The 18,821-nt window shown below is 53.2% G+C and overlaps 2 pseudogenes; one reads left to right on the top strand and one right to left on the bottom strand.

The window, feature by feature from the left end:
- The window catches only part of LOC114681912, a 10,845-nt pseudogene extending 4,993 nt beyond the window's left edge, over positions 1-5,852 (bottom strand).
- Positions 5,853-16,636: 10,784 nt separating this feature from the next.
- On the top strand, positions 16,637-17,335 carry LOC114681900 (annotated as a pseudogene).
- Positions 17,336-18,821: the final 1,486 nt, after the last annotated feature.

The following is an 18,821-nucleotide window of genomic DNA, read 5'->3' as shown; positions in this document are numbered from 1 at the left end:
GAGGTCCTCTTCTCAGAGGGAAACCAGAAAATCAAGGTGGGTTATTTTACATGCAGTCTCCTGTTTAAAAAAAGTATTGGATGAAGCAGGCATAATGGTGCCTGGGATCCCAGGACAGGGTGGGCAGAGACAAGAGGCCTGGGCATTTAGAGTCACCTGGATTAAGTAGCAAGTTCAGGTCAGCCAGGGCTGTGCGTGTCTTTTTGTTTGTTTTTTCGACGGGTTTTCTTGTGCAGTTTTGGTGCCTGTCCTGGATCTCACTCTGTAGAGGCTGGCCTCGAACTCAGAGATCTGCCTGGCTCTGCTCCGAGTACTGGGATTACACTGGCTGCCAGCTGAGACCTGTCTTAAAAGGCACCCCCCACCCCACACACAGGTTTGAATGGTTACTATTGGTCCTCCCCACCCCACCCGACTCCTTCTCAATCTTTCAGTGTTGAGGATGGAACCAGGCGAGTGCTCTAACTCTGAGCTACGCTCCCGCCTTGTCCATTTCTTATTTGGTGACAGGCCTTACCAAGTTGCCCAGGTTGGGCTTGAACTCGCCTGTGCCTGAAACCTACAATCTTCCTGTATCAGCTTCTCTGATGGCAGTGGAGGCCTGGCTGGCTCGCTGTAAACCAAAAGACATTGTGCCCTGGCCCTGTGATGGTACTGTGCACTGTGAACACCACGGAGGCCCGTGGTGTGTGGCAGAGGATTCTGTTCTCATCCATCTTGACAGGTGGGGAGACTGAGGCACAGTGAGGTAAAAGTCTAAAGTCTCATGAGTGATGAGGGGGATGGTTCTCTCGGGTGATGTACACACGAGTGAGACAGAGCTTCTGTGAAGGGAGCTGGGCAGTGGGACCTGGGGACCCTGTACCTCCTCTTTGGAGAATCTCTCTGCTTGTGTGGTCAGCATCTCCCGGACACTGCAGGAGAGGAGAGAGCAGGTGATGGTGACATATGTCGGGGGTGGAACGTGGGACCCCGCTCCCTCAGAAGCCACTCACTAGTCAGCCTTCAGCGACCCTTTGCCTTCAGGGTCAAACACCTTGAATGCGTTGAGAATGGTCTCCTCGGGGTCAGCCCCTGCAAGAGAAGGTCGGCTCACCCATCTGTCGGGGCCGCAGCAAGCAGACCCAGGTCCCCCTGAGCCACAGGGGCCAGGGCCAGGGCACTTCCCTCAGGGAGATCTGGGTTTGCAAGAGGCCTGGGGAGATTGGCTTGCTGTTCTGGAGCACCCACATTGGCAGCTCACAACTTCCTGTAACCCACTCTTCTGCCCCTCGTGGCACTGCGCGCATGTGCTGTGCACGCTCATATATACGTAAATAAGAACAAGATCTCTAGAGAAGGCGGAGGCGACAACAGGAAGTCAAATCCAAGAGAGGCTTCGAGAATAAGACTGAGCATCGTGACTCTTGGACCCTGTGGGCTGCGGGGAGCGCCAAGCAAGCTGGCTTTCTCTCTCTGAACCCGCCATGTCCTGACGGGGTAAAAGGTAGAGCCAGCCACTCAGGTGCTACCAAAAATGTCAGTAATTGAAGTGCATCAGCAGCCCAAGACTGGGTAGAGGACTTGGAACTAGCCCCTTGCTGGAGAAGTGACCCTGCTGGAGGAGTGACCCCTGCTTGGAGAAGTGACCCCTGCTGGAGGAGTGACCCTAGCTAGAGGAACACTTCTCACACCCTCTGTGCGCGCGCACACACACACACTCTCCCCCTCCACACTTGTGCTGGAGCAGCGCCCCTGCTGGAAACAGCTCCACAGCTGAACCAGCAGCCCCTGTTTTTTATGCTATTTTTATTATTATTTTTTATGTGTATGAGTCTTTTGCTTGCATGTCTGTCTGTGCACTACATGTGTGTCTGGTGCCCAGAGAGAGCATTGGGTCCCCTGGAAACCGGAGTTACACGTGGTTGTGAATCACCATGTGGGAGCTGAGAAGTGAACCCGGGGGGTCCTTTGGAAGGGCAGCCAGTGCTCTTAACGACTGAGCCGTCTCTCCAGCCCTTCCACGGCTGGTTTTTCAGTGGCTCTTTTCCCACTTGTGAGCTGCCCACCTTTCGCCCATGCTGTCTCTTCTAGAGCTTAATTCATGCCCAGAGGTGAACACACACACACACACACACACACACACACACACACACACACACGCTCACACACACAAGCTCACCTTTAAGTTTCTCCCCAAACATCGTGAGGAACACGGTGAAGTTAATTGGGCTGGAGCCTCCTTGATCATTTCATCGATCTCTTCATTTTTCACATTCACGCGTCCTAGTGGGAGACGCCAGGGTTCAGAGCTGGGAGGGGACAGCGGTGGCCCTTGTGATCCGGCTTCCAGGAAGCTGGTCTGGGAACCATCAGGGACAGAGGTGTGTGTGTGTGTGTGTGTGTGTGTGTGAGAGAGAGAGAGAGAGAGAGAGACAGAGACAGAGACAGAGACAGAGACAGAGAGAGGCAGACAGACAGACAGACCTAGGGCAGATGTTCCCAGCAGTGTTCTCTAGCAGCTAGCCAGCCTTTGACGTGGAGAGGGATGGCTAAAACAGTGCCCTCAAGGCTGGGGACACGGTTCAGGGGATTAAGTGTTTCCTAGTATTCATGAGGCCCCGGGTCCCACCCCCAGCACCACATAAACCAGGTGTGGTGGCAAATGCCTGTAATCTAAGCACTAGGGAGAACCAGAAGTTCAAGGTCTTCCTGGCTACATAGGGAGTTGAGGCTAGCCTGGGCTACACAAGACCTGAGCTCAATTAAATGAATAAATAATGTCTTCAGGCCCGAAACCTCTAAACTAGGTAAGAAATGCCTGTCAGTTGAGGTGTTCTGCCCCGGCACCCCGTCTTTGTGTAAACTAGTCAAAGCCGTCCCCTCCTGAAGACTACGTTTTTTAAAAATAAAAAGCTGGAGCAGCCACAAGGTGAATTGTGCGGCCCACGACTCCCTGAGCTGTCCTTGGGGGCCTGAGTTCTGAGGGTGAGAGCAGGGGGAGCCGGGAGGCAGGCTCACACTGGTGAGCTGTTACATAAGCCAAAATCCCAAACGGGGTGACCCAGTAACTTGACAAGCAGACAAGGATTGAGACTCAAGTCTTGACCGGAGCATAGCCTTCTGGGGAATTCTGTTTCCTCCTTTACTCTTTTCTGAGTAGTTTGAATTTTCTGTTATGAGCCAGGAATGTTTTATAAAATCTCTGTCTCCAACCCTTGGCGCCACCCCCCACCCCCATCCCCCTCCACCCCCTGCCACTCCCACACACACCCTGGATTAAATGGAAAGGAGAGGCATGCAAAGGCCACTGGAGTTACTCCCAAAGGCCGGTGGCAGCTGACAGATGGGCTCTTGGCTTCTTTTGGTGCCCGTTACCCCCCCCACCCCCCCCACCCCCACCCCACCTTGGCTCGGAAGGCAACCCCTGTACAGGGTCCGTGCCACATACCTAGGGCAGCAAATGTGTCTCTCAGGTCATTCTGTCAATAAAGCCATCTCTGTTCTGGTCCATGATTGTGAAGGCCTGTGCAGAAGGGACGGCTCAGCTGAGGGTGGGCATGGGTGCGGGGGTAGGGGTGGATGGGGAGGTGAGGGGTAGGGATGGGGGGGGTTCTGGGAACTTCAGGGTCCACAGCATAGAGTGGACCGAAGGATTAGAAAACAGCCTGAGTTGATTTAACGACAAGTCTCCCTGTTAGGCTCCAGCCTAGAGAATCAAAGACATGGACCCGGGCGGTGGTGGTGCACGCCTTTAATCCCAGCAACTCGGAGGCAGAGGCAGGCGGGTCTCTGTGAGTTCGAGGCCAGCCTGGGCTACAGAGCGAGATCCAGGACAGCCAGGGCTACATAGAGAAAGCCTGTCTCGAAACAAACAAAACCCTGTCCAGAACATTCTGAGGCAGGAGAGCCCCAGGTACACCCTAACATCCTTCAAGAGAGGAATGAGATATTGAGGATCACACGGACGGAATATGGTTTAACCCTGAAAAGGAACAGAGCTTCGATCCATGTCACAGCCAGGATGAGACCCTCAAGGCAGGATTTCACCGAGGAAGCAAGTCCACCAACATGGAACGTGGCCACTGGCTGCCGGGGTGCTCCGGGAGGGAACGGACCACAAGGCATCAAGTTTCCTTTTTGGGGGTGACAGGGGTGTCCTGAGGTTTCTCGGTGACCCGCAGGAGGTGGTGTTCCTGCCTTCTGAGTTATCAGGTACCATCTTAGAACCTGTCTAAAAGTGCTTCTGTGACACTCCCCCCCCACACACACACACACCAACACACACACGCACCAAGGGCCAGGTGGCAGTGAGGACCACTTGGCAACTGCCGGGACATGGCTTCTGAGCCTGTCCTTCTGGCCCTGGCCAGTGGCTTCACTTTACCCTTCTGTTAGGATCAGAGGTACAGACAGCAAGGCACAGTGTCGTGTCGTCACCCCCCCCCCCCCCGCCCCGGTCGAGGGCAACAGGTGTCACACAGAACCGCACTCAGTTGTCCGAGGCGGCCCTGCCTGCCCGCTTTGGCGGATGGAAAAGGAAGTTCTCCACGGTTAACACGCAGGGATGAGACACTGATGGACACGGACGGATGGCCATGCTGCCCGGCCCAGCTCAACAGGATCCCAGGCAGGAGAGAATCGGGAAGGACTTGCCCACCCCCCCATCTCTCTCCTCCTCTCTGTCACTCACCTTCCCCCCCCCGCCCCAAAGCACAGGAGCGACTGAGATCTTAGGACACAGACTGATGAAGTGTGGGTGGGAATCTGCCCTGAGCAGGGATCGCCAGGGCAGGCTGGGGGATGCCCAGCACCTACTCTGTTCTGTGCCTTTCTGGAAAATTCCCTGCATGTCAGGGAGGGGGTACGCTCCCCCCCCAGCCCCCGATAATCCACAGAAGTTACTAAGACCAAGTCTTTGTCTAGGGGTTCGTGTCTGGATGAGCCTGGCATGTGAGCACGCAGGTCATTTCCCGGGTTCGGTGTCCTTCTATCTGGGGAAGGGGGCCGGCCACACCCACCTCCTTGAACTCCTGGATCTGGGTCTGCTCAAACATGGAGAACACATTGGAACTTCCGCCCTCTATCCTCTTCTTGGCTTTCTTCGGTGCCTGGGGAGGAGGCACCCATTAGACACCGCTGAGCCCTGGGCCAGGCCCAGTCACCTGGTGAGTGGGTCTCCTTTGCCCGGACAGCAGGAGAGAGAAAACGAACCTAAAAGCATTCGAACATTACCTGAAGCTCTCTCTGGTCCACCAAGGAGACAGGAACTGGAGGCCCAGAGAGGGTAAGTCACTCAGGCCAGGTCACACAGCCACAGAAACTCACACAGTCTGTGCCCCTAGCCACCGGCTGTCTCTGACTAGCGAACAGTTGGGGACCACCTGTTCTGAGAGACTGACCCCTATCCGACACTACAGGGGCGAACCTTTTAACATGGGCAAGTTCAAGAGATAGAACCAGAAAACTCTTTTCCTGGCTGCCTGAATGGAAAACAAAAACAAAAAAAACCCAAACCCAAACCAAACCCCAAAACTCCCTCTCTTGTATTCGATTTCTGCAAGTCCCCCGGGTAGCCTGCTCTTTGTGGCTCCTTGGGGACACTGAGTGGAGTCCCCACGCATGGCTGGTGCAAGGTGCTCATCCATCCAGGGCTGGGGGTCTTGTGAGAGCCTCCTTCCCGTTCCAGCGGGGTCCTTGGCTGGGGGGGCTGCCTCTTGGCTGCTCACCCTGCATCTTCCCTCAATGGTCACTGGCCACTCACCATGGTGCCTGGAGCTGGCTGCTGCCTCTGGAGAATTCGTGGAGCCTCCTGGCCCGCCTCTGCTGTGGAACAATAAATACCTCTTTCCCCGGGGTTAAAAATAACCCCATGACCACTTTTGGCAGTTGTAGGTGAGGCAGAGGCCACCTAAGCCCCCCCACCCCATGCCGTTCTTCTGAAGTAAGAGCCGCCGCGCCACCGCCTGGGTTGACACGTGAGACCCGAAAATGCCCTCAAGGTTAAAGAGACAGCGGCTAGGGCCTGGCCTGGGAGTGATGCTCTCTCTGTGCCTGTCATTGTCTAACGGGAAAAGGAACCCAGGAGGAGGCGGAGGAAGAGGAGGAGGAGGAGGAAGTGGGAGCATTCGGCCCTGTATCCAGGCTCCCTGGTACCTCAAGGCCTTTGCACCTGCGCATCTTGAGCAGTCTCTTGTGCACCCCGTCTTTGCTCAAACGTCCCCCACCCTCGTCCTCTGCCTCCCTTCTCTGCTTTGGGGTCCCCCCCACCCCGACCCGACCCTCAGTGTTCCCTCTTCTGAGCCGGCGGTGTGATGGACAGCCAGCTCCCAAGGGTGGGGTCTTCTCGCTCGCCTCTCTTGGTCCCATGACTTTGGCCAAAAAGCTTCTTGGCGGCAGGCACTTGTTGACCGACTGAGGAAATGGCAAACTACCACACACTCAAGTCTCCAGCCACCCCATGGGAGCGAGGTCACCTTAGCCACTGGGTGTCCACCTCAGAGATATGGAAAAAAAAAAATGAGCTCAGAGAGGCAGGCCCGCTGCTGGGGACAGTGGTGGAGTGGCCTCTGTCCCCCAAGTGCTGGGAGGACCAGAGTGTGTCCTTTTCTTTTTGAGACCCGGTCTCAGGTAGCCCAGGCTGGCCTTGAACTTGGTATGTAGCCGAGGTTAGCCTTGAACTCAAAGACTACAAAAAGGAAATCCAGGGTTTTTTCTTTCATTTCTTGTACTCAGGCTGGCCTTGAACTCACTACGTAGCTAACTTTGGAATCCTGATCCTTCCGCCTCCTACTCTTGAGTGCTGGGATGACAAGGATGAGACCCGGCAGCCCAGCCTTCGGGAAGTGACCATCAGTCATTTCCTTCCGGGGCCCAGATGGTCTCTCTCTGTGGGGCACCAGCATGTGGCCACATGCTGCTATGAGAAAGAAGGGGAGCACTGGAGAGGTGGCTCAGCAGTTAAGAGCACTGGCTGCTCTTCCAGAGGACCTGGGTTCGATTCCAGCACCTACATGGAAGCTCATCTGTGTCTGTAACTTCAGTTCCAGGGGATCTGACTCACTCACACAGACACAGACACACAGACACACACACACACACATACACACACACACACTAAATAAATAGATAGATAAATAGATAAATAGATAAATAAATAAATAAATAAATAAATAAATAAAAATAAAAGAAAGAAAGGAGAAAGGAAGTGACATACACCTGTTACCCAGCACCCAGGACACTGAGGCAGGAGGATCAGGAGTTCATGGTCATCCTTGGCTATATAGTGAGTTCAAGTTCAAGGCCAGCCTAAGCTACATGACTGTCCACAAAACAAAACACAACCAATTGAACAAAACCCCATTCCCCTGGCTTCCGGAGACTGTGTTGAGGCACAGGGGACTGGCCAGGAGCCGTGGTGGCTGAGAAAGGAGTTTAATTCACAATGGTTGTGTGAGGGTGGAGGATGAGGTCAGGCGTGACCCTGAGCCCTGGGCCCGCAGAGGTGACCTGTCCCCGTGGGCCACGTTTCCATTGCGTTGTCTGAGGAGCTGGTTTACGTTGCTGTGTGGGAAACATTCTGGTGTTCTGGTGAAAGACCCCTGGCCTGAGGGCCTCAGAACCTGAGCCTCCACGGCTCTCCACAGCCCTCCATGGCCCTCCACGGCCCTCCACGGCCCTCCACGGCCCTCCACGGCCCTCCACGGCCCTCCACGGCCCTCCTCGGCCCTCCTCGGCCTCTGCGGGCGCCTGTTCCTTCTGTTAAACATGGACGTGCTAACTAACTGCCCCCCTTGGGCTGATGAACTCAGTGAAGGAGACCAGAGGATTCCAGGATCATGGTAGCTCAGCTAGGACACAGAGCCACATGGAGATATAAGATTTCTGAACTCCCCAGTCAGAGGCCGGGTCCTGGAGGGAGGATGCTGGGGAGACCCCGGGGTGGGTCCATGCAGGGGACTCAGCTTCCTCCTCACAGTTCATGGCGGAGACGCACAGGGGCTGACATTGCTCTGTCCCGAGGCTCTTAGGTGACACCCACCCTGTGGCCCCACATTCTTGCTGATTGTGAGATGTCTGCAGCCTAGAAGTTTCCGAGACCCGCTGAGCACAGGAATCAGGAGCCAGAAACTCCAGAACAACCAAGCACAAAGCGAGGGTATCAATTTCCCACCGCCGTGACAAAAATACAGCAGTAAACCCGGTGGTCGGGAGCAGCCAAGCTTGCTACCTGGCAGGGTTGGTGCTCGGAAATAGAAATCGGACAGAGGGCTGCGTCCCGCTGTGGATGTGGGGACAGTCTCTTCCTCACCCCTCCCCGCTCCCCGGCAGCTGCCAGCATTCCTGGGCTCACACCCCATCAGCACAGCCTCTGACTTTTCTGGCTGTTCAGTGTCCCTCACAGGGAGTCACAACAATAAAGTTTAAGTTCGAAGCCGGGCGGTGGTGGCGCACGCCTTTAATCCCAGCACTCAGGAGGCAGAGCCAGGCGGATCTCTGTGAGTTCGAGGCCAGCCTGGTCTACAGAGTGAGTTCCAGGAAAGGCGCAAAGCTACACAGAGAAACCCTGTCTCCAAAAACCACCACCATCACCAACAAAAAAGCTTAAATTCGTGAAAACATATGCACCAAATAACAAAAGGGAAATACTTCCTGACCCCCAAAAGAAACAAAGGCCAATTCTATTGAATAGTGTGCATATACATATATTTCTCCATGCAGGAGCTGGGGAGATGGCTCAGTATGAGGTCCTGAATTCTACCCCAGAAACCCACATAAAGACTGGGCAGGGGCGGTGTGGGCCTGAGAGCCCATCTCAGGGGAGATGGACAGAAGGAATTCTCTGCTTGCTGGCCAGCAAGTGCAGCCTAAAAACAGTGAGTCCCAGGCCTCAGTGAGAGATCCTGTCTCAAAAAATAAGATAGATGCCCTCTGAGAAATGACCCCCAAGGTTGACCTCCGGCTTCTTACAGGCACCTAGGTGTACATGACAGGTACCTGAACTTACTTGAGTGTGAGCACACACATGTACACATTGCACACATGCTCACACACGCGATAGACACACAGACATACAATCACAGACACAGACACACAGACACACACACAGACACACACAGAAAATTACCCACTGACAATTTTAAGAGATGAGAAGAACAGAAAATGTAAATCATATTTATAAACACAAAAATGGTTTTACCCCCATTCTGAGGACTTTAGGCATTTATCTGAGCCCTACTGTGTGCAGGATCCGGGGTACACCAGGAGTCAGGGGATGCTGGGGTTTAAATGTCTCGCTGAAGTTCCCAGGTTGGGAATTTAATCCCCAAATCCACATTTGGTAGCACTAGGAGGTGGGGGTCTGTGAGAGGTGACCTAGGTCAGAGGAGGTCATGAGGATGGGGCCCCTGACATGGGATTAGTGGCTTAGTAAGAAGAGACCCAGTGAAGTGACTCAGACCACTGGGCTTCTAGGGAGGTGGAGACAGAGGACTTGGGCCCGCAGACCAAAGCATTTGTGACTAAGCATTTGTCACCTGCTAGACGGGAGTCGGGGGGAATATTCACCTTTGATTCTTCTTGCTTGGGCATGGGGCCGCTGTGTGACGTCAGGTAGGTTTTTTTTTTTTTTTTTTTTTTTTTTTTTTTTTGACCTCTCTGAGCCTCAGTGTGCTCATCTGTAGAGTGGGCACGATAATGATGTTACCCTCTTGGGGTTGTCACAAGCACAAAGTCAGATTATTTTGTGGGTGTGATTATTTTGTGGGTGTTGACCTGGGGACTCCTGTTGGGACGAAGAGCCTGGGGATTGGTCTGATGGTGGGGGGGGGCAGGGGCAAGCTTGGAAGTAGAGGGCCCTTTTTGCACAGGTTGTGGGTGCCATGGAGACCCACGGTCAAGGCCTGTGTCTGAACCTGGACCGGATATCTCCACCTGGGCTCACAGTGCTTTTGAAGACAGCCATGCAAAGAGGGTACCCATTCTACTGGCCTCAGGCCCTGGATGGAGCTCACCACAGCTGGGGGCCTGTTAAAGTCACAGTTTCCTTTCTGAACTTAGGAGTGAGCGAGCCCTGGGGTGGGAGATGTCTGAAGCCGGGATGTCAGAGTAGGAACAGTAAGAGAAGATGGGGGCTGGAGGTTCTCCTAGCTTTGGCAAAAAATAAACAAACAAATAAAAAAAGGGCTGGAGAGAGGGCTTGGATGTTAATTAGGACTCACTGCTCTTCCAGAGGAACTGAGTCTGAGTCCCAGCACCCAAGCAAGGAAGCTCAAAACTGCCTGTAACTGTAGCTCTAGGGATGTGTCGCCCTCTTCTGGCCTCCCAGAGCAATGCACTCTCACGGGCATATCCACACGCAGACACGCATACATATAATTAAAAAGACTAAAATACATTTAAAAAGAGAAAACGGCCGGGCGGTGGTGGCGCACGCCTTTAATCCCAGCACTCAGGAGGCAGAGCCAGGCAGATCTCTGTGAGTTCCAGGCCAGCCTGGTCTACAGAGCGAGATCAGGACAGGCACCAAAACAACACAGAGAAACCCTGTCTCGAAAAAAAAAAAAAAAAAAGAGGGTGATGGAGTCTGGGCTTTGTAGAAGGAAGGCCCTGCCAGCCTAGAGCTGTGGCTGATGGCTGCTGTCACCAAGGATAGCTTATCTCCTCCTGTCAAGACTCTGAAGGTGTTGGTGACAGTTACCCCTGGGGAAGGAGCCGTTCCAACTTGCGGGGGAGGGGGTGGGGGGAATAAAGGGAGGTCGATTAGCCCCCCCCACACACTGGGGGCCACTGGGCACTGAGTGCTGCTCTGCCAGGCCCCCCTGGCTCTGTATTTCAGTTTCCCCCTAGCAGGTGGGCACACAGCACTGCCTTCAACATTCTAGAACGCTCCTGGGCACAGCCGCGCTCAGCCAAGTAGGCTCTTACGCACGACACTGGGTGAACTCAGAAGCCCCGCAGTGTGAGGTCCTTCTTGTGCCTCTCTGATCCCCAACTCTTTTTTTTTTCTTTCATTTCTAACTCTCCCACTCCCTGGATTCCCAGACCCAAAGCCCTGCCCCCCCCCCCCCGCCGCCATCTTGGTCCAGCCCTTGACAAAAGGTTTGTCTAGTCTGCTCCTATGATGCCTTGGGAACACAGTGCCCTCTAATCCTGCCCTAGATCCTACCCATGGGTGTGGCTCCCGATTACTGCGGGGTCTCCCCTCCCTCACCACCCTACCCCCCACACTTCACACACTCTTCCGATTCTTTCCTCTGCGTCCCACCCTGATGGCCCCTCTGGACGCCTCCCCTCTCCTTGCCTGACTGTCAAAATTGCTTAGCGGTTGACTTTGACCTCCTAGAGAGCTACAGTCATTGGATGCTGGGGTTCCAGATCAGCTTTCCGTGGGGGGTGGGGGGGGAACCTTGGACAGATGACTTCACCAGACCCCAAACCTTGGCATCCTCACCCTATGATCAAGCAGGTAGCGCTCGTCCTAGAACACGGTTGTCGTCAATCGGTGGCGGGCCAGAGCTAACAGGTACTTTACTCTGTGCTGTGGCTGCAGGTGACCTGTGCAGATCCAGCTGTGGGAGGACGGACAGACAGACAGACACATACACACACGTACAGCGGCGGTGAGGATAGAGAGAAATTGAGATTATTCTCTTCTGTCTTCCTGGCTCCACTTCCCACACCAGGCCGCGGACACTCCACCCTTGAAGACGGATGCTCCGGGCCGGCTGAGTTCAAACGGACGTGCCCTAGGCCCTAGAAGAGACGGTATGGCTTGTGCTGGGTCCTCAGGACAGGACGAGGGCTTCACGCTGTGGCATCCCCAGCCTCTGGACGGTGACCTTCCTGCACTGAGGTCCCAGTGACCACAAGCGCTTGTCACCAGCGTGCCCACCTCTCCCAGCATGCCAGGCACGCCCCAGACTCCTCCCTGTCTACTTCACCCCAAACCACACCCTAAGGCAGGTGTTCATATCGGGTCCATTTTCCAGATGAATAAAACTGAGGGTCCGAGAGGATCCTTTCTGTCGGCCTCGCAGCCAGAGCAGAGCTCTGCCTTGGGCAACACTGGATTTGGCCCCGGGGTTGCTGAGGTTTCAATCTGTGCACTTCCCTGTGGCCTGGGATCCAGATGTCCCCACTGTCCCCCCACTCTGGAGGCGAGGTCCCCCTGGGAGCCAGACACTGTTGGTGGCCTTTTCTCCCATCGCATCTTCAGCCTGGGCTGACCGGCTGGAGAGGAAGGAAATCTCAGGAGGTCCTCTTTTCACAGTGCCCTTCAGATCTCCTCGGGCGGCTGTCCCGGAGTGCCTGGCATTCCAGGGCATTGTCCTCCGGGTGAGACCCAGATGCCAGCGACAGCTGTGGCCTGACCTGCCTACAGCCCCTTCACTGAGGAACTTGGAACCACGACAAAACGGCGGGTTTCCGAGGCCTCTGATCTATATAAAGGCCGTGCTCTGCTCCTCAGTCATGCGGCCTGAGGTCATGGGGTGAAGGGCCTTTCAACAGGTCTCCAGCCAACCCTCTGTGGGCCTTTGAGCCCGGGAACGCGGGCTGGTGGCCTCAGCTCTGTGGTCACGCGGGGACAGTGTTTCCTGGCTGTGGTGGGACGAGGAACCACTTTTGTGGTCCCCACTTACTGCTGCCAGGAGCAGTTTCCCTTTGCCACATGGCTGCCACCAAAATGTCCCCAGATGCTGCCAACCATGAGTGACTGGGATGGTGGCAAGCATGAGGAGGTCTCTCGTAGGGGCACAGTCACCCTTCCGCTGTCCCCTGGATGACACACAGGCATTATCTGCCATCCTCTATAGTAAGAATCAGTCAAGGGACCTCGGCGAAAGTCATCACTCCTGTATGGCTGCTCTCTTGGGACACAGAACAATGTTGGCTACATTCCATTTTGTCCCGGCTGATCATATGACAAATGTCCAACTCTCTTGTCGATGGCAGTCCTCTGGAGTCACCCTGTTTGGAAGGGGGACCAGACATACCTCCGGCAACCAGCAACCCAGTCAGAGTTCTGTGAGTGTTTGTTGAGTGACTGAATGATGGTCTCTGGTGCTGTGGGATGGTCTGTATGTCAAATTACTCTGATTGGTCAATAAATAAAACACTGATTGGCCAGTGGCTAGGCAGGAAGTATAGGCGGGACTAACAGAGAGGAGAAAAGAAAGAACAGGAAGGCAGAAGGAGTCACTGCCAGCCGCGCCATGACAAGCAGCATGTGAAGATGCCAGTAAGCCACGAGCCACGTGGCAAGGTATAGATTTGTAGAAATGGGTTAATTTAAGCTATAAGAACAGTTAGCAAGAAGCCTGCCACGGCCATACAGTTTGTAAGCAAAATAAGTCTCTGTGTTTACTTGGTTGGGTCTGAGCGGCTGTGGGACTGGCGGGTGACAAGGATTTGTCCTGACTGTGGGCAAGGCAGGAAAACTCTAGCTACACTCTGGTAATGTTATCTCTTTCTCTAGAATTTTCCAGGACTAGAATCATTCAGGTTCTTGCTCCCCGGCACACAGTAGGTGTCAAGACTGGTCCCATAGAAGTAAGTTTTCTCATTGGGGCAAAAGGACAAGCCAAAGCTATTTTGCCTCCCAGGGGAAAAGTGGATGGAAATAGCTGACTTGTGAGGGACGGAAGACAGAGGACTGAAGAGGTAACTCCTGCACTAAAGAGTTGCTTGGTCCTATGCTGTAGGATATTATTTTAAGCTGTATTACATTTATTTATTCTGTGGAACATTTGTTTAATGATGCAAAGATGTGTTGCGTTCTTTTTTTTTTTTTTTTTTTTTTTTTTTGGTTTTTCAAGACAGGGTTTCTCTGTGTAGCTTTTGCGCCTTTCCTGGGACTCACTTGGTAGACCAGGCTGGCCTCGAACTCACAGAGATCCGCCTGCCTCTGCCTCCCGAGTGCTGTGTGTTGCGTTCTTTTATGTTGCATTTGTTTAACTCGGTGAAGCTGTGTTGCTTTGCCTGTCTAAAACACCTGATTGGTCTAGTAAAGAGCTAAACGGCCAATAGTGAGGCAGGAGAAAGGGTAGGCGGGGCTGCCAGGCAGAGAGAATGAACAGAAGGAGAACTCTGGGAGAAAAGGAAGAAAGAGCAAGAGAGCAAGGAGAGGGGGATGCCAGGGGCCAGTCACGGAGTAAGAGTAAAAGTAAGGTATACAGGACTAAGAAAAGGAAAAAACCCAGAGGCAAAAGATAGATGGAATGATTTAAGAAAAACTGGTAAGAAACAAGTCAAGCTAAGGCCAGGCATTTATAATTAAGAATAAGCCTCTGTGAGTGATTTATTTGGGAGCTGGGTGGTGGCCCCCCAAAAAAAGTAAAAACAACCAATATTTTGGTGTTCCAATGTGGGGCTAGAGTAAAGAAAATCCAACAACAGTCCTAGCCAGGCTCAAGGGTTCTCCACAGAGGGCAAAAGAAGACAGGAGAGAGGAGGGAGACCGTCGGGGCTTCAGGAAGGAAGGAATGTAGCCAGGCTGGCCTTGGGGTGGCTCAGGGGTTTCTGAAGGGACCTGGTCCCAGGGCAGGCCACCATGCCCTGAATGTCCCTAGAGTGAGCCACAGAGTGTTTAGACACAGGGAAAAAGCCAGCTGCTTCTGGTCCTGAACAGGGGCCCAGAATCACGCATTTTTACATGCCCATCTGCTTCTTGTCAAGGGCTTTCTTTTCAGGGGACATGTTCAAGATGCGTCCATTGATCTGGGGAGATGGCTCAACCAGGAAAAATGCTCAGCATGCCATCATGAGGTTCTGAGTTCAATCCCCACAACCCACAGAAAAAGCCAGGCATGGTGGTGTGCAAGCGCCAGCATTCCATTCCTAGGGGGTGGAGACAGGAGGAGGTCTGAGACTTGCCTAGCCGAACTGGTGAGGCCCAGGTCCCAGGGAGAGATCCTGTCTCAAAACACAAGGGAGACCGTCGAGATGGCTCAGCAGATGAAGGGGCTTGTGGCCCAGCCTGACAATCTGAGTTCAGTCCTGGAACCTGATTGGTGACCACGGTGGAAGGATGAACAGATTCCCACAAGCTGTCCTCTGACTTCTGTATGAGTGTGAACGCACACACGCAAGCACGCACGCACGCACATGCTTATAGTCGGACTTTCTTTGGACTGCCAGCTCCCAAATAATGACATGGAGACTTCTTATTAATTATGAAGCCTTGGCCTTAGCTTACACTTGTTCCCAACTAGCTCCTAAAACTTAAATTAACCCATTTATATTAATCTGCATTCTGCCACATGGCTCGTTACCTCTCTTCAATTCCCTGTCCGACTTTCTCCACCTCTTTCTGGTGAATCCCCTGCCTCTCAGATTCTTCCCAGAGTTCCCCTCTCTCTCCCGGAAGTCCCGCCTATCCTCACCTGCCATTCATCCCTTTATTGAACCAATCAGAAGGTGCCTTAGGCGGGTGAGTTAAAACAGAGACAACTTCGCACACTGTGATTAAATATGTTGAATCACATGCTCACAAATAAATAAGATGTAAAAATTAATTAAATCAAAACACAAAGAAAAACAATGTGGGAGGGGTGGGTCTGAGTAGGCAATGGGTAGTGTTTGCTTGACCCTCCATGTACAAGATGGTATTTTATTTTATTTACTTATTTTTTTTCAAGATAGGGTTTCTCTGTGTAGCTCTGGTTGTCCTGAAACTCACATTGTAACCCTGGCCTGCCTCAAACTCACAGAAATCCTTCCTCTGCCTCCTGGGTGCTGGGATTAAAGGCGTGCACCACCACTACCTAGCTCAGATAGTGTTTTCTTTTCTTTTTGTTTCTTACTTTTTTTTTTTCTTTTTTTGGTTTTTTGAGACAGGGTTTCTCTGTGTAGCTTTGCGCCTTTCCTGGAACTCGCTTTGGAGACCAGGCTGGCCTCGAACTCACAGAGATCCGCCTGCCTCTGCCTCCCGAGTGCTGGGATTAAAGGCATGTGCCACCACCACCAGGTGCTTCCAGCCTTTCTTGTTGTGTCTTTCCTCTTGGCTAAAAGACCCCTGGCTCCAAGGGTGGTGGCGGTGGCAGAAGAATTCAGGTGATTTATCCCCTAGGTTGAAGTTGGCCTCTGTTCCTTCTCATGACCCGCCCCCGCCTCCCTCCCCTGTTCTTGCTCTCAGTCCTCACTGAGTTCTGGATTTGGGGTTTGACTTTATTTCTACGAGCACTGGTCTCCCACCAGAATTCCACGAGTGCCAGAGAGTCCCTTGTGGTTTTTGCGGTGCGCTCTGTCCATACACACTCTTTCCGGTGGCAGAGTTCACTCTGGGGGAAAATCTAAAGCCTAGGAGCCCTCTGTAGCCAGGTTGTTTATGTTGTACCCGTTTCTCAAAATCCCGAGACCACCAAGGAGCCGGTTTTCCATGCAAGCACATGAGGATCCTTTTATTCAGGTTCAACCTGGGCCACCGCACGGCAGATGGAAGGAAATGTGGTGGCGGCCAGGAGCCCAGGTGTAGAGAGTTTTTGTAGGGAAAAACCACAAGTCAGGAATTGGCAACTTGGGATTGGGTAGAAGGGGTATGGGGCAAGGTGATTTTTTGAAACTATTGGTCTAGACTTTGGGCGCGAAACCACATTCGGAACCATTGGGTTAGACTTTTGGTGGGGAACCACAACCCGCTGACCAGGATTATCTGGACTGCTCAGCAGGATTATCTAGATGTCTTCAAGGGCTGTAAACCACAGACAGGATGTCTGCAGGAGCATACTGTGCTGTATCCATTTGAGCTGTCATGGCACATTCCTGAGTCCTTCCTGGAACTGAGTACAGCAGGTCGTCTGAGATGGTGGCCCTCCCCTAAGATGGGGTCTGTATTGCCTTCACACTTAGAAGGATGGGTAAGAGCCGAAGTGGGCTTCCTTCCTCCCGCTGGGTGCCTGCTGCTTGCTGTCGAAATGGGCAAGTTCATGAAGCCAGGGAAAGGGCTGCTGGTCCTGGCTGGACGCCCCTTGGGATGCCAAGCCGTCATCGTGAAGAATATCGATGATTGGCACTTGATTGCCAATTGATGACCTCAGAGCGTCCTTGTAGTCGTGCTCTGGTGGCCGGGATCAACCGCCATCCTTGAAAAGTCACAGCTGCCACAGGCAAGGAGAAAAACCGCCAAGAGGTCAAAGATCAAGTCCTCTGTGAAAGTGTGAGACTACAATCACCTCACGCCCACCGGGTGCTCTGTGAACATCCCCTTGGACAAAACTGTTGTCAACAAGGATGGCGTTAGAGACCCAGCTCTGAGACACAAGGCCAGGCAGGAGGCCACGGTCAAGTTTGGGGCACTATATGAGACAGGCCAGAGCAAGAGGTTCTTCAAGAAGCTTCGGTTTTAGGAATATTTTTGTATCCATCCTTAGAGAAAAATAAATGTAGTAAAAAAAAAAAAAAACAAAACAAAACCCTGGCCTTGAAATTCTGATTTTGGGGGGGGATGTTTGGATGTAGTAGACTTGTATGAAGGGTAATCCTGGTTGTCAACTTGATACGTGGGAAGAGGCGCTCTCAGGAGAAGAACTGCCCACGTTGGATTGAATTGTGGGCACGTCTGTGAGGTATTTTCTGGATTGCTGATTGATGGGGAGAGGGACCCACTGTGCGTAGTGCCACTCCAGATCAGGTGGTCCTGGGTTATATAAGAAAGCTGTAGAGCGCCTGCCTACCAAGCGCAAGGTCCTGGGTTTGATCCTCAGCTTGAAAAAAAAAAAAAGCTGCCTGAGCACGCCCTTGAGAGCAAGTCCATGCGCAGCTTCCTGCCGGGCGTGGCTTCCAGAGAGGACGGACTGTAACCCGTAAGGCACAATACGTCCTTTTCTCCCCACGTTACCTTTTGGTCACGGTGTTTATCACAGCAACAAACAGCAAGCCTGATGCTGGAACAACATGCTTAAATATAAAGCTTGAAAGATCTATGGGAAACCGGAGAGCTTCCAGAAAGATCCCTGGGGAGCTGGACTTGAATGCCAGCTGATGTTTTTCAAGGCAAGATCTACCTCCTTGAAAGGCACATCTGCCCCAACCCAGGTACTGCAGATTGCGGGCTCTGCCTCCTCCAATCCAGGAAAGGCTCCCTGTCCTGGCCATGTGGAGAGGCAGTTCCGCAGCCGGCCGGCAGGGGGAGGCACTGCACTGCTCTGCGCTGCTGGGGGCCTGGCAGAGGGAGGAATGTCCCTCTCTGTCCGGTCTGTGCCCACAGCCTGGGATCGGAGGATGGATCTGAGTCTCCACAAGGAAAATCATCTACTTGTTGATGCATCCATCCGTCCACCCACCCACCTACCCACCCTCCCATCCACCTACCCATCCATCATCCATCCATCCATCCACCCATCCATCCCTCCACCCACCCACCCACCCTCCCATCCATTATCCATCCATCCATCCACTCATCCATCCCTCCACCCACCCACCCACCCACCCATCCATCCACCCACCCACCCACCCTCCCATCCATCCACCCACCCATCCTCCCATCCACCCTCATCCACCCACCCATCCACCCATCCATCCTCTCCTTTCTCCTTTCCTTTTTTTTTTACTGCTGTGGGACAGTCTGTATGTCAAATTGCTCTGATTGGTCAATAAATAAAACACTGGTTGGCCAGTGGCCAGGCAGGAAGTAGGTGGGGCAAGGAGAGAGGAGAATTCTGGGAAGTGGAAGGCTGACAGGGAGAAACACTGCCAGCCGCCATGACCAGCAGCATGTGAAGACACCGGTAAGCCACCAGCCACGTGGCAAGGTATAGATTTATGGAAATGGATTAATTTAAGCTGTAAGAACAGTTAGCAAGAAGCCTGCCACAGCCATACAGTTTGAATGCAATATAAGTCTC

The sequence above is a fragment of the Peromyscus leucopus genome, chromosome 23 (genome assembly GCF_004664715.2).
Source record: "Peromyscus leucopus breed LL Stock chromosome 23, UCI_PerLeu_2.1, whole genome shotgun sequence".
NCBI lineage: Eukaryota > Metazoa > Chordata > Mammalia > Rodentia > Cricetidae > Peromyscus > Peromyscus leucopus.
Note: the sequence above shows the minus strand (reverse complement) of the source record. Positions and strands in the feature narration are given on the sequence as shown.